This window comes from Ursus arctos, unplaced genomic scaffold (assembly GCF_023065955.2).
Source record: "Ursus arctos isolate Adak ecotype North America unplaced genomic scaffold, UrsArc2.0 scaffold_15, whole genome shotgun sequence".
Taxonomy (NCBI): domain Eukaryota; kingdom Metazoa; phylum Chordata; class Mammalia; order Carnivora; family Ursidae; genus Ursus; species Ursus arctos.
This window is the reverse complement of record NW_026622819.1, coordinates 60,064,144-60,079,580: the sequence shown is the minus strand read 5'-3', so window position 1 is coordinate 60,079,580 and position 15,437 is coordinate 60,064,144. Positions and strand designations below refer to the sequence as shown.

The 15,437-nt window shown below is 38.7% G+C and overlaps 1 long non-coding RNA gene across 5 annotated transcripts in view; it reads right to left on the bottom strand.

The window, feature by feature from the left end:
* The window catches only part of LOC113264107 (uncharacterized), a 248,283-nt gene that overhangs the window by 78,449 nt on the left and 154,397 nt on the right, over positions 1-15,437 (bottom strand). The window contains exon 8 of one of the 5 annotated variants that reach the window (XR_008959271.1): positions 11,655-14,816. The exons of the other annotated variants lie outside the window; for them this stretch is intronic. This is a non-coding gene — a long non-coding RNA (uncharacterized LOC113264107). Of the gene's footprint in view, positions 1-11,654; positions 14,817-15,437 lie in introns of those variants that run through there. 5 annotated transcript variants of the gene reach the window in all.

The window sequence follows — 15,437 nt, the reverse complement described above, 5'->3', positions numbered from 1 at the left end:
GAGTAAAGCACAGACAGGAAAAAAATACAATAAAAATTGACAGTATTTTTTAGTTATGGGACAACTTCAAACAGCCTAATATATGTGTAATTTAAACTCCAAAGGAGGGGAATGAAGACAGAAAAAAAGATACAAGGAAATAACAGTAAAATATTATCCAAATCTGTTGAAAAGTAAAAATCACAACTAACTAGAAGGTCAAAAAACTCCCAGAACAAGAAATATGAAGAAAACCATTTCATAATATATCATAACCCAATTGCCCAAAACCAACAATAAAGAGAACATCTTAAAAGCAGCCAGAGAAAAACAGATACATAATATAAGGAGGAACAAAGGTAGGAGCACAGCACATATCTTTTTTTTTAATGTTTTTTTATTATATTACGTTAGTCACCATACAGTACGTCCCTGGTTTCTGATGCACATTTCTCATCAGAACTCATGCAAGCTAGAAGGTAGAGGAGCAACATCTTTAAAGTACTAAGAGAAAAAAACCTGTCAACCTAAAATTCTATACCTAGTGAAAACATAAAGACTTCATACAAAAACTGGAAAAAAATTATCACCAGAAGATCTGCACTACAAGAAAAGTTAAAGGAATTATTTCAGATAGAAAGTAACCAGTAACAAGATGGTAATATGGATTTATACAAAGAAATAAAAAACACCAGAAATGCTAACTATGTGGATAAATATGTTTTTTCCTAATACTTAAATGTCTTTTAATTGATTGTTTAAACTGAAATAATACCCTGGTATTGGTGGGTTTCTAATATATGTACAAAATGACAACAACAGCATAAAAGTTGGAGAGGAGAAATGGAAATATACTATGGTGAGATTCTTATACTATGCACCAAGCAATATAATACCACTTGAAGACAGACTGTGATAAGATACAGATGAATAGTATTAAGCCTAAAGCAACCACAAAAATAACAAAAAAGAATGACAGCTAATAGTAAACAAAGGAGATAAAATGTGTAATAAAAATACTCAATCCAAAGGAAATCAGAAAAGGAGGAAAAAATGAACAAAGAGCGCAAGGGAAACAAGAAAACAAACAGGAAGATGGTAGATTTATACCTAACCATATAAATAATCATATTAAATAGAAACAATAAAACAAAAACAGTCCCCATTAAAAAGCAGAAATTGTCAGGTAGGATAAAAAACAAAAAAGCAAGACAAATGTATGTTGTCCACAAGAAATTAACTTTCACTATAAAGACACAACTAGATTAAAAATTAATGGATAGAAACCATACCATGCTAAAATTAATTTTTTTTAAATCTGCAGTGGCTATATTAGTATCTGACAAAGTAGATTTCAGAGCAAAGAATAATCCCAGGGAAAATAACATTCATTTCAAAATGATAATACAGTCAATTCATTTTAAAAGACCATAATCTTAAACATGTATGTATCTGGGGGTGCCTGGGTGGCTCAGTCATTAAGCCTCTGCCTTCGGCTCAGGGCGTGATCGTAGCGTTATGGGATTGAGCCCCACATCAGGCTCCTCTGCTATGAGCCTGCTTCTTCCTCTCCCACTCCCCCTGCTTGTGTTCCCTCTCTCGCTGGCTGTCTCTCTCTGTCAAATAAACAAATAAAATCTTTAAAAAAAAATAAAAAATAAAAAAATAAAAATAAACATGTATGTATCTAACAATAAAGCTGCAAAATACATAAAGCAAAAACTTCCAGAACTGAAAGGAGGAATAAACAAATCCATAATTATAGTTGGAGATTTTGATACTCTTTTTTAATAATTGATGGAACAACTATATAAAAAAATCAGTATGGATATAGAAGACTTCAATAATACTATCAACTAGGGCAACCCTCTCAGGTCCCCCTCCTTCTTAGGGGCTTTGTACTATCGCTCAATAAACTTTGCTTTGTTGCCCGCCAAAAATAAATAAATAAATAATAATACTATCAACCAATCTGATCTAATAGACTTCTAAAGACACTCTATTCAACAATTGTAGAATATGCATTCTTTTCACGTGCACATAGAAGATTTACCAAGACAGACCACACTCTTGGGCTTGAACGAAATCTTAATAAATTTTTAAAAATTCAAGCCATATAAAGTATGTTCTCTGACAGCAATGGGCTTGATTAAATTAGAAATCAATATCCAAACACTTGGAAACCAAATGATACACTCCTCCTAATTAACCCATGAGTTAAAGAATAAACCAACAGGAAAATTATAAAGCATTTGAACTGAGAGAAAATACAACACGACCACAATTTGTAAGACTGCTTAAGAAGAAGATGCCTAAGAAGAGAAGTCTCAAACCAATGACACCAGTTTTCATTTTAAGAAACTAGAAAATAGGGGCGCCTGGGTGGCACAGCGGTTAAGCGTCTGCCTTCGGCTCAGGGCGTGATCCCGGCGTTATGGGATCGAGCCCCACATCAGGCTCCTCTGCTATGAGCCTGCTTCTTCCTCTCCCACTCCCCCTGCTTGTGTTCCCTCTTTTGCTGGCTGTCTCTATCTCTGTCGAAAAAATAAATAAAATCTTAAAAAAAAAAGAATAAATAGATAATCTACATCTAACAAAAAAAACACTGAATTTGTAGTTTAAAACCTTCAGGCAAGCAAGCTCTAGGCTCAGATAGCTTCAGAGTGAGTTCTACCCACGTTTAAGGAAGAATTCCTACCAGTTCTACATAATCTCTTCTAAAAAATTAAAGATAAGGGAGTACTTCCCAACTCAAATATGAGGGCACACTGATACCAAAACCAGACAGAGACATTATAAGAAAAGTAGAAGGCTAACCGGGTGATGGGCATTAAGGAGTGCACATGTGCTGATGAGCACTGGGTGTTATAGGCAACTAATGAATTGTTGAACACTACATCAAAAACTAATGATGTGCTATATGTTGGCTAACTGAACATAATAAAAAAAAAAGAAAAAAGAAAACTAGAGACCAATATCTTTCATGAGTATAAATAAACCAACCCTCAATAAAATATTAAAAAACAATCCATGTAATTCACCATATTAGCAAAATAAAAATGAAGTCCATATAATCACCTCAACAAATACAGAAGTAGCATTTAAAAAAAACAACCAATATCCATTCCTGACAAAATCTCAGAAAAGCAAAAAAAAAAAAATCTTTCTCAAACTCTACAGCTACTATCAAACTTAATGGTGAAAGACTGAATGCATTCCCCTTAAGATCAGGAATAAATCAAGAATGTTCACTCTCTTGGGGCTTAGTCATTAAGCATCTGACTTCAGCTCAGGTCATGATCCCAGGGTCCTGGGATGGAGCCCCTCATCAGGCTCCCTGCTCAGTGGGAAGCCTGTTTTTCCCTCTCACACTCCCCCTGCTTGTGTTCCCTCTCTTGCTGTCTCTCTCTCTGTCAAATAAATAAATAAAATCTTAAAAAAAAAAAGAATGTTCACTCTCATGATTTCTACTTAATTTTGTACTAAGGGTTCTATGCAGTGCAATAGGGCAAGAAAAAGAAACAGAAGGCTTCCACGTCAGAAAGGAAAAAGTTAAACTCTATTTGCAAGCATGATCATCTATCCAGAGAATACGAGATCTACAAAAAAAAAAAAAAAAGATACTAGAACTTATAATTAAGTTTAGCAAGGGTACAGAATTATGAGATCAATATCCAAAAATTAATGGTATTTGGTATACTAGCTATAAACCATCGGAAATTAAAATTTTAAAAAATACACTTACAATTGTACAAAATATTAAATCTTTGGAGCTGAATCTGACAAGGCGTATTTATACTGAAAGTTAAAAATCAGTATTGAGAGAGATATAATATGTTCATGAATCAGAAGACTCAATATTGTTAAGGTGCCAAATTTTTAAGAGATTCATTGAAATCCTAAGTAAAATCCCAGCAATTCTTACAGATATTAACAAGCTGATTCTAAATTAATAATTAAATGTGAATGATCTAGAATAGCCAAAACAAATTTCAAAAAGAATGTATTTGGAGGACTAACACTGCTTCAGATTGTAAGAGTAATTAAGACAGTGTGGTATTGCCACAAAAATTGACAAATAGATCAAGCCCGCATACATTTGAACAACTGATTTTCAACAGAGCTGCAAAAGCAACTGAGTGCATCAGCCTTTGTGACCTTGTGTTGGTCAAAGACTTTTTAGATTCACAACAAAAGCATGGTCCATAAATGAAAAACCTGGTAAGCTGAACCTCATTATAACTTGAAACGTTTGCTCTCTAAAAGACACAGCTAAGAGCATGAAAAGACAAGCCACAGACTAAAAGTACACATAGATCTGGTACATTCCCTCCCTGGCAAATAGAGTCCTCACCCTACGTCCAATTGAGTTCTGCCCGAAGTTAGAATCTCAGATTCTAAGGTTCTTGATATAAGAGGCTGACTCCTTGGGTTACTAAAAACAACAGAATCCAGGGGAGGGGAGAAGCCCGAAGCTGGGAATCAAGGGCACCTGAATTAGTAGTCTACTTGCAACAAGTGTTCCCAGTATCAGAGCTGCTGGAGGGATGGAGACACAGGCCTCATCCACAGAAACACACTCTCCATAGCCCAAGATGATGTTCCAGTGCTCACTACAGATGCTTTTGTACTTTGCCTGGTGGCTGGTAACTCAGGATGGTGTAATTCTTGTATCTCCAGCACTGTGGACTGCCACTGATATTTGTCTTAGGAGAAGTGCATCAGATCACCATGGAGACAAGCCTAGCATTTGGCCGTGGGTCAGTCTGCCCCTCTCGTTCATTTCTCTCTCTCTCTTTTGAAAAGCATCAGGACTTCCTACTCCTAAGTATTAGGTGTTAGGGGTCCTCAAGATATTTATTTTCTTCTGCCTCCTGAAAGGTCCAGCTAAGTCTGCTCAGAACAAAGTTACCTCAAGCTGGAGGTTTACAGCAGCATTTGATATGACTTTACCTCTTCCCCGTGTCTGGAAAAACCAGCATAACTTAATTAACTGGCCCAAGTTAAATCAGATGTAACCAGAGGCTGATGACAGAGAGAATGAAATGGCCCTCGGCTTTAAATAGGTTCTGGATAAAGAAGGAGTATTAGGGAGTAAGTCAAAGAGAGAAGCAACCTTGGAGGGGGAGCCCGTCTGTATCTCAGCTTCCTGAAAAACTGAGTGGATACCAGTTGTTGGCTGTTGATCTGTTTCTTCTTTGTAGTAAAAGAGCCCCCCACCCATTTCCTTGAGGAAAACACCCTCCCCACATGCAGTTTGATTAGTCAATCCCCCCCTCAGTTCCAGCAAATCAATAAGCCATAATAGGTTGTAGTCATTAGCTAAGGGATGGGAAGATGACCCAGCCTAGACAAAGGAGACATAAAACACCTTCTGGTGGGATTTCTGGGGGGAAATGTTTTCTCATTACGAAGAAGGATGCTTCTCACAACTTGGATATAACAAGAAAGCACATAGGTCTTGGAAGTCATCTTCCAACAAAAAGGACTGACAGTTTTAGTTACAGGTGAATGACTGAGGGGTGAACAGACTAAAAAATAAATAAACCGGAACATTGGTTTGAGAGCTGGATCAAGCCATACCTGAAGTAAGTAAGACCCACCTCTGGACTGATCAGTAATGTGAACCAATACACTCCTTTTATTGTTTAAGCCATTTTGAGTTAAAGTTTCTATCAACTGTTACTGAAATATTCACAGCAGACACACACCCAAGAAAGACACTTTTCTGCTAACATCTTTTACAAGCAACCCTGTAAGGCGTCCTTAATAATAAGGGACAATGAAGGCAATCAGAGTCAGGAGATTTGGCATCAGGTCATGTATGGCCACTAATCCTGAGCTCAACAGTGATAACGGTAACAGCAACAGCTACAGTTGACTCCTCATTAGCCATGAGCCTGTTCTAGTTGCTGTACATATAGCATTGTAATCTTTACAAAGAGGAAGATGGAGACTACATTTCTTAGTTTACTGATGAGGAAAACTGAGGCTCATGGAGATAAAAATAGCCTGTTCAAGGCCACAGAGTTAGTAAGCTAGTTACTTTTTCTTCATAGCACAGATGTGATAGTTTTCATTATTCTAGCTCTCCCGCACAGAACCGAAAGTGCCAGGAGGCATTCTAGAACCTTTGTCTTTTTCGTTGTTGGATCCCCGGTGCCCAGAACAGCTGCTGCACAGAATAAGCCCTCAGGAAAAAGTGGTTGAGTATAAAATGAACAAGATTCAAACCCAGGTCTGGCTCCAGAGCCAACTCTTTCGCTCCAGACTGCCTCGCATGATCTCATTCTATGAGTGAGCCTCTCACGTGCTTAAGAACACTCCTGCCTCCTCTGATCTCATGGAATGTCTTAAGTAACTGGACTTGCTTCATAAGCCCTGTCATGGAATCCCTTGACCATCCCGATCTCCTCGAAGAATCCCATGATGCCTGCTAGTTGTACCATGTGCAAACAAGAGAGACTTACTTGGTGGTAGACGCAGAGCCAGACTCTCTACAGACATGACCCCATTCAGCCCCGCCATACACCTGTAAGGTGGGGAGCTAAATCCCTGTTTGGCAAATTGGGGCACTGAGGCCCAGAGAGGTTACATGCTTTCAAGGTCACAAACAGATTGAGGATTGTCTGACTCCAAAGTCTTTTACGTAACTCTTTAAAAGTCACATTATAAACAATTTAATTGTCTCATGAATATCATGAACCCTGGAGCTAGATTTTGGGTGTTAGTCAGAATATGTCAAAAACATTACAAAACAGACATCTGGTCATTCATCATCATTTCAACATACACTTTTGAGGACCTACTATGTGCCAGGTACCATGCTACGCAGTGGGGACAGAGTGTTAAATAGAACAGCCCCTGTCCCTTCTTCCACAGTTCAGTCTAGTATCAGCCGGGACTCTCTTATCTTGGGGCTGGGCCCGTTGCACACTTGGTGCATTAGTTACAGTAGACTACAGGACAGCAACAGATAGACTGCCTTAGCCAGGTAGGCTGCATTAGAAACAACCTCAGATTTCAGGGACTAAAAGTAATAAAAACAGATTAATCTCTTATACAAAGTCTGATGGCCATATTCTTGGGTGGCTCTTCTTCAAATGCTCATCCAGGAACCCAGACTCCTTTAATACTGTGGCTCTGCCATCTTGTAGCTTCAAAGTTGCCCTGGTAGCAGCTAGCTAGAAATGGATAGTTTTACGGGAGATTTTTATGGCCTAAGGTTGGAGGTAGCATATATTCTTTCCCCCCTAGTCTACTGTATAGAACTGAGCCCCATGACCACAATTACTGCAAGGGAGCCTGGGAAATGGAGAAAAACTCATGGAACTTAGTGCCCACCACAAATCTCTTTCAAAGACTCCAAAAAGTCTGTGGGACTTTTAAAGAATTCCAAAACTCCAAACATTCCAAATTTCTAAACTGGAATATGAAGTGTAATCCTTTCTATGTAGCAATTTAAGGTGGGGATTCAAGTCAGCAACACTTACATTTCATACAGTCATTCTGGGACTCAGGCTGGTGGCCATTCTGCCATACTGAAAAGGCTTCCAAAGAGAATTTAAGGGCCAGACCTGCAAATGGCATTCAATACTTCCACCCAGATTTCATTGGTTAGAACTCAGTGATATGACCATATATGAAGGGAAGGGAAGGAATGTAGTCTATATGCCAGGCAGAAGGGACAAATGGATTTTTCTAGATTGTTAGAGAATTCTATCCCACCCAGATGTTTTAATTGGACCTGCCAGATACCAGTTACTACTCATCTCTTCCACTGACTCCCCTCCCTAACCTGCTCCTCTGTGGCTTGACATGTGTCCATTTAGCTACAGCTCCAATGTGATATCTCACAGTTTCCTAATTCTGGCCTCTAAGTACAAGTCCTTCCTTCCAACAAGGAGGTAATTTGAAAAGTTACTGAATGTGCTCTCAGTAGGAAACCTCATGTTCTTCTCCAGTTCTTTCATCTGGTGATAATGCACTTAGACCTTACTGTTTCTCCATTAGAGGATGGCAAGGACTTGTCTGTTTTATTCAGTACTCTAATGCCAGTGCCTAGAACAGCATGCTTGGTACATTGTGGGTTACCCAATAAATATTTGTTGAATGAATGTATGATTTTTCCTTCAGTCTTAGAATCTGAATAGGGAGTTCATATTTGATGTTGAAAAAACTCTTCCCTGCCTCATTATAGACGATCCTATCTCCCCAGTCCCCGGAAGGGCATCCTGACCACAAGCCACACCTTTTCCAAATGCTCACTAACTTGCTCACTCAGCACCCACTTCTTTTCCACCCAGGGAAAATGTGAAGAAGCCACATACATCACAAGGCCTTTTTTTCCTTCTTTTTTTGGTATTGCTGATATGTAGAAACTGGAACAAAGGTGACTTCCAGACGCTGCCCGACTCTTATTTCCAATGTTTGTCATCATTGGCTGTCAGTAGGGAATCTGCCATGGTTGAGATATGTGCTACTGTGGAATAAATCCTAAACTGAGCAGAAAAAGATGTGTCTGAATTCCAACTAAGCCACTTAATGGCTATGTGGTTTCTATAAATCAGCTCAAGGCTCTGAGCTTCAGCTTCCTCTTTGGTAAGCAGATAACAATATTCACCTTCTCAACTTCACAGGATTGTTGTAAAAACGCATTTTGTTGTCATTCAATAACATTTATGGGGAGTCTACAATTTGCCAGAACTTGACCTAGGTTCTGGAGATACATCCGGGAATAAAACAAACTTCCTATGTCTCAGAGTTTATGGTTGGAGGAAACAGACTGTAAATAAATCCAAAGATGAATACACAATACATCAGGTGGTGGTGACAGCTATGTGGAAAAAAATGTCACAGGGTAAAAAAGATGAGGGCCCTTTAATATCTTATATAAGATGGTCCAGGGGTGCCAGGGTGGCTCAGTAGTTAAGCATCTGCCTTCGGCTCAGGTCATGATCCCAGGGTCCTGGGATCGAGCCCTGCATCAGGCTCCCTGCTCAGCGGGAAGCCTGCTTCTTCCTCTCCCACTCCCCCTGTTTGTGTTCCCTCTCTCGCTGGCTGTCTCTCTCTCTCTCTGTCAAATAAATAAACAAAATCTTAAAAAAAAAAAAGATGGTCCAGAAAAGGGTATTGGAAGAGAGACCTGAAGTAAGTGAGTGGGCCATACAAAGATATGCGGGAAGAGGAAGTATAGCATTTGAAAGGTCCTGAAGGGGAGCGTATGCTTGGTATTTATGAGCAATAGCAGGGAGGTCAGATTGGCTGGAGCAGAGTGAATGAAAAAACGGTGGTAGATGATGAGGTCAGAAAAGTGACATGGGACTAAATCAATAAGAGCTCTATGGTCCATGGAAAATATTTTGGCTTTTACTCTGAATAAGATAGAATGAAGCATGAGAGACTATGGACTCTGAGAAACAAACTGAGGGCTTCAGAGGGGGGTGGGGGAATGGAATAGGCTGGTGACGGGTGGTGGGGAGGGCACGTATTGCATGGTGCACTGGGTGTTGTACGTAACTAATGAATCATCGAACTTTACATCAGAAACCAGGGATGTACTGTATGGTGACTAACATAATATAATAAAAAAATTTTAAAAAATTTTAATAAACATTCTTTTAATCAATAAAAGGATAAGAATTGAGAAAAAAAAAAGAAAGCCATTTTTGTCTTAAACAAAGAGTGATGCAATGTGGCATACACTTTGTAAAGATCATTCCAGCAGCTATGTGAGTAAGCTTCTCAGAGGCTACACTGGAAGCGAGAAGACCAGGGAGGAGACTACTGCAATAAAACAGGTGAGAGCTGACACAGGGTTGGACCAAGCCGATAGCAGAGGAGGTGGTGAAAAGTGATCAGATTATGGATATATTTTGAAGGTAACGTTAACAAGCCTCCTGGATGGATTAAATGTCAACTGAAAGAGAAAGAGAGGAGTCAAAAATGGCCCTAAGTTTTTGACCTAAGAAGTGATAAGATGGACTTGCTACTTCCTGAGATGAGGAAAACTGCAAAAAACTAACATGGAAGCTCTATGCAAGGACCTTAATCTTGGAAACATGAGTTTTGTGATGTCTATTAGACATCCAAATGGTGATGGATGACATTGGATATGTGTATTTGGAGTTCCAGGAAGAGGTCCAGGGTAGAGCTATAAATTTGGGAGTTGGCAGTCTATATAAAGTCTTGAGAATGAATAAGATCACTTAAGGAATGAGTAGAGAAGAATTGATTCTGAGAATTGGGCAAGAGGAACTCCAATATTTAGAAGTTTGGGAAAAGAGAGAAGCACAGCAAGAAAAACAAAAATAGAAGCAGTTAATAAATGAGGTAGAAAGAGCAATGAGAGAGAGAAGTAAAAAAAGAGGAAGGAGGGGTGAAAATAAATTTCCATTTATGATCCAGTAGATTGGCCAAGTAGAATGATAGTAGATATAAACCCAAATATATCAGTAATTAAATGTAAATGGATTAAGTAGTTCAATTAAAAGTCTATAATTATTCACCAAATTTAAAAAATCCAATATATGCTGCTTACAAGAGATATAAGTTAAACATAAGACATAGAGTAATTAAAAATTAAAGATGATTAAAAAATATATACCATGCAAACACTACCCAAAAGAAAGCTGGAATAGCTATACCGATAGCAAAGTAGACTCAAGGCAAAACGCATAATTGGTATAAAGATACAGGTTTCATAATGATAAAAGGGATAATTCTCCAAGAAAATATTAAATTCTCAATTTATATGTATGTAAAAATCATAGCTTCAAAATATATAAAGAAAAATTGACAGAATTATAAATAGGGGCAAATCCACCCTCATAATGGGAAACGTTAACACACCTCTCTCAATAAAATGTACAGCAAGGAGAAAAAATCAGTAAGGCTATATAAGATATAAACAACACAATTAACAAATTTGATATATTGGCATGTACAGAACACTGGAGAAAAGAATGCACATTCTCTTCAAGTGTCCATGGAACATTTATGCTGGCCATAAAAGAAGTTTCAACAAGTTTCAAAGGATTGAAATCACTCAGAGTATGTTCTCTGACCACAAAAGCATCAAGCTGGAAATAAATTTTTGAAATGAGTAAAAATTCTTCAATTTCTTGGGAATTTAGCAATATACTTTTAAATAGGTCAAAGAAAAAAATTTCAGTGGAAATTGGAAATCATGAAGATACAACATATCAAAACACAAGGGATGTGGCTAAACCTCTGCTAAGAGAAAATTTATGGACTTAAATGCATGTATTTAAAAAGAAAAAAGAATAGAAATGAAAAATCTAGTTATTTATCTCAAAAATAAGAAAAATAGCAAATTGAACCTAAAGAAAATAGAAAGAAAGAAATAATAAAAACTAAGAGCAGAAATTGATGAAATATAAAACAAACATTCAAGAGAAAATCAACATGCCTAAAAGTTGGCACTTATAAAAGAATAATAAAAGTATTAGGTTTCTAAGAAGTCTGACAGGAGAATAATAAAGAAGGCACAAATTACCAGTTCAACTGAAATGAGGACATCAGTTCATATGCTACAGATATTTAAAAGATAATTACAATATATTATGAATAATTTATTATTAATAAATTTTAAATTTTAGATAAAATGAAAAATCCTTAGAAAAACTAACAAAAACTGACACAAGAGAAAATAAAAAACCTAACATAGTCCTACACCTATCAAAACGTTGAAGATGTAGTTAAAATATCTACATAAAGAGATCACCAGGTATAAATGGCTTTCCCCTAAGTAAGTTCCTCTAAATATTTGGGGAAGAAATGGCACCAATCATATATAAACAGTTGAATAGACTAGAAAAAAGAAAATGTGCATACCATATAAGTCCTCAGGAAGGAATAACTAAGTAGCATTTCCTAAACTACTTTGACCCAGAATCTTTTTCTCTAGAGCAGTACTGTCCAACAGAAACCTAATGCCAGCCACATGCATAATTTAAAAACTTTTAGTAGCCATATTAAAATAAATAAAAAGAAATAGGTGAAACTAATTTTGAAAATGTTTTATTCAATACAATACACCCAAATATTATCAATTCAACACATAATCAATATAAAATTATTGAGATATTTTCCATTCTTTTTTGAAGACTAGTGATAAGGCTTTAAAATCTGGTGGGTTTTGTATGCTTTCAGCACATCTCAGTTCAGTCCAGCCACATGTCAAGTGCTCAGTAGTCACATATGACTACCATTTTGGACAATGCAGCTCTAGTGACTTATGTGGGTCTTCTGTTCTGCAGGGCACTCTTCAGGAAACACTGCCCTAAAAAGAGACCCATGGCTAAAACCTTCCCACTAGGTTAAGAGATAAAACATGAGAGTCTCTACAACAAATTATAAAAGGTATCATCCCAGAAAATTGGTGAGGCATTTTGGAAAACATCTTAACCTATGGAAGAATTATTTTTTAGTTAAAAAGTAAAAGACAGGATATGGGGTCAAATCTTTCTTATTGTACAGTGCTGTTTTGGTTATCTATTGCCATGTAACAAATCATCCCTAAACTTAGTTGCTTAAAACAACATTTGTTTACTTGGGCAGGGTTTAGTGGGGGCAGTTCACCTCCGCTACATGTGGGATCACTGAGAGCAGGTTGGCTGGAGCTGGAAGATGCGTTTTCCAAGTGATTCACTCAGATGGCTGGCAAATTGGTGCTGGCTGTTGGGTGGGAGCTCAGTTAGGCTACCAACAAGTAGAGAAGAATCATGGGCCTCTCCAAGTGGCTGCTTGGGCTGTCTCCCAGCATGGCGGCGGGACACCAGCAGAGAGAAAGCAGAAACCACCAGGCTTGTCAAGGCTGGGCCTTGCACTGGCACACCATCGTTTCTGCCCTGATTTGAGGAGGTGAAGAAATAAATCCCACCCCTGGGTGTGGAGATAGACAAAGTGCTCGTGACTATCTCTGACCCACCATAGATGCTGTAGTACTTTCAAATCCGTATTTGCTCTTCCCAATAATGTTTTTCAGTTTTAAAAATTTATTTTTTAAATAAGCTTCAAATAGGGGCGCCTGGGTGGGTCAGTCGTTTAAGCATCTGCCTTTGGCTCAGGTCATGATCTCAGAGTCCTAGGATCAAGCCCCGCATCAGGCTCCCTGCTCCATGGGGAGTCTGCTTCTCCTTTTCCCTCTGCCCCTCCCCTGATTATGCTCACTTTCTCTGTCTCTCAAATAAATAAAGTCTTTAAAATAAACAAACAAACAAACTTGAAATAAATATGACAATATCTTAACAATTTACACATGTGTGGAACACAAATGTTTGCAATGATGTCTGTATACATTTTCTATTTTAATTTTTTAAAAATTAATAGGCTTCATTTTTTAGAATAGTTTTAGATTTACAGAAAGATTACAAAGATACTATAGAGTTCCCATATATTCCTTCTCCCCACATACAGTTCCCCCATTATTAGCATCTCACATTGGTATCGTATATTTGTCATAATTAATGGGTTTTTTTTTAAGATTTTATTTATTCTTATTTTTGAGAGAGAGAGTGCATACAAGCAGGGGGGAGGGGCACAGGGAGAAGCAAACTACCTGCTGAGTGGAGCCCAACGTAGGGCTGGCAGGACCCTGGGATCATGACCTGAACCCAAGGCATACGTTTAACCAACTGAGACACCCAGGAGCTCCATTTGTCACAATTAAAGAATGAATACTGATGCCTAATTACTTAATTAATTTAATCATTTATTCGGATTTCCTTGGGTTTTTTGTTTGTTTCTTAGGGAGAGGTGGGGGACAGGGGGGCACAGGAAGATAGAGAATCTTAAGCAGGCTCCATGCCCAGAATGGAGCCCCACATGGGGCTCGAGCTCACAACGATGACATGACCTGAGCCGAAATAAATAGTCAGATGCTTAACCAACTGAGCCATCCAGGCACCTCAGTTTCCTTGGTTTTAAACTAATGCCCTTCAGTTCTGGATCCCATCTAGGATGCCACATTATATTTAGCAGTCCCATCTCCTCAGGGTCCTCTTGACTGTAACAGCTTCTCAGACTTTCCTTGTTTCTTATGACCGTGACAGTTTTGAAGAGCACTGGTCAGGTACAGTGCAGGATGTCCTACTATTGGTATCTGTCTAGTGTTTTTCTCATGATTAGGTTGAGGTTATGGGTTTGGGAGAGAAAGACCACAGAGGTGGAATGCTATTTTCATTACAACAATATTAAGGGCACGTGCTATTGACATGATTTTTGATTGTTGATGCTGACCTTGATCTCCTGGCAGAGGAGCTGTTTTTCAGGTGTCTCCACTGGGAAGTTTGTCTTTTTTCTCCTTTTGCTTAATGTCTTTGGAAGAAAGTTGCTATGTGTGGCTCTCCCCTCCTTTAAGATGAAGTATCTACATTTATTATCTGGAATTTATCTGTACAGGTGAGTTGTTTCTTCTACCTCGTTTGTTGCTTTATCAATCATTTTTTATATCATATGCACTCATGGATATTTATTTCATACTTTGGGTAATAAAGCAACACTACTTCGTTTTGTTGCTCAATTTATGCCAGCTTTGGCCACCAGGGGCACTTTCATTTACTTAGCAACATCTTTGGATACTATCACTGCCATGAGAAAGATAAGAAAAAGGCAGTCCATTCAAGTGACCAGAAAGTCCAGCACATGACAGCCCACCTCTGACTTCCAAACCCCCACTGCACACACTTAGCCCACCCTGGGTCCTTTGCTGCTGCCCGGAAGACAGGTTGAGATCACCGAGCAGCTCCTCCAAGAAAGTCAAAGAAGTCACCACTGGTCGTAGGAGGTCCTTGTGCGTGTGGCTGCTGCATATTCTGAAAGTTCATAGCCAAGGAAAGGGTAATTATATACTTCAATGGAGAAACGAAAAATATGTGAGCAGCACTGGGTCATCATGAAGTGGTTCGTCTATAAATAGTGCTACCCTGGTCCTCAACCATCTCAGGAGCAAATTAAGGCTTGCCGCGGTGCTGGGCATGAACTCGCTGCCCTGCCCCACCCCTGGCGCTCCATGGGGCTTCACTGAGAGTACCATGGATGACCGGCAGACCAAGACCCAGGAACACGTATGCTCTCTCACATACAGGGGAGCGTGCAGTGGCCCTCGCATGACACACATTGTCCTGGAACCTCACAAACCTCACCAGGAACCAGTGTCCTGGCCATGGGCAACGATGGAACAGATACTTCTCTTTTGATCCAGCAGGGAACAATCTTGAGAAATAAACTGGCTCTGGATGGAAAGTATAAAAAATACCACTACGAAGAAGGTTCTATTTGAAGAAACTTTCATACATGATCGAATCCTTCAAGGGTCAACATTGGGTCCATGGGTTGGATGCGTGGCTTTGTTTGGGGGGGGGGAACAAAAACTACTTTGACCTTGATCTCAAAACATGCTCAGGAAAGTCATTCAAATGTGAGGCCCATTTCAA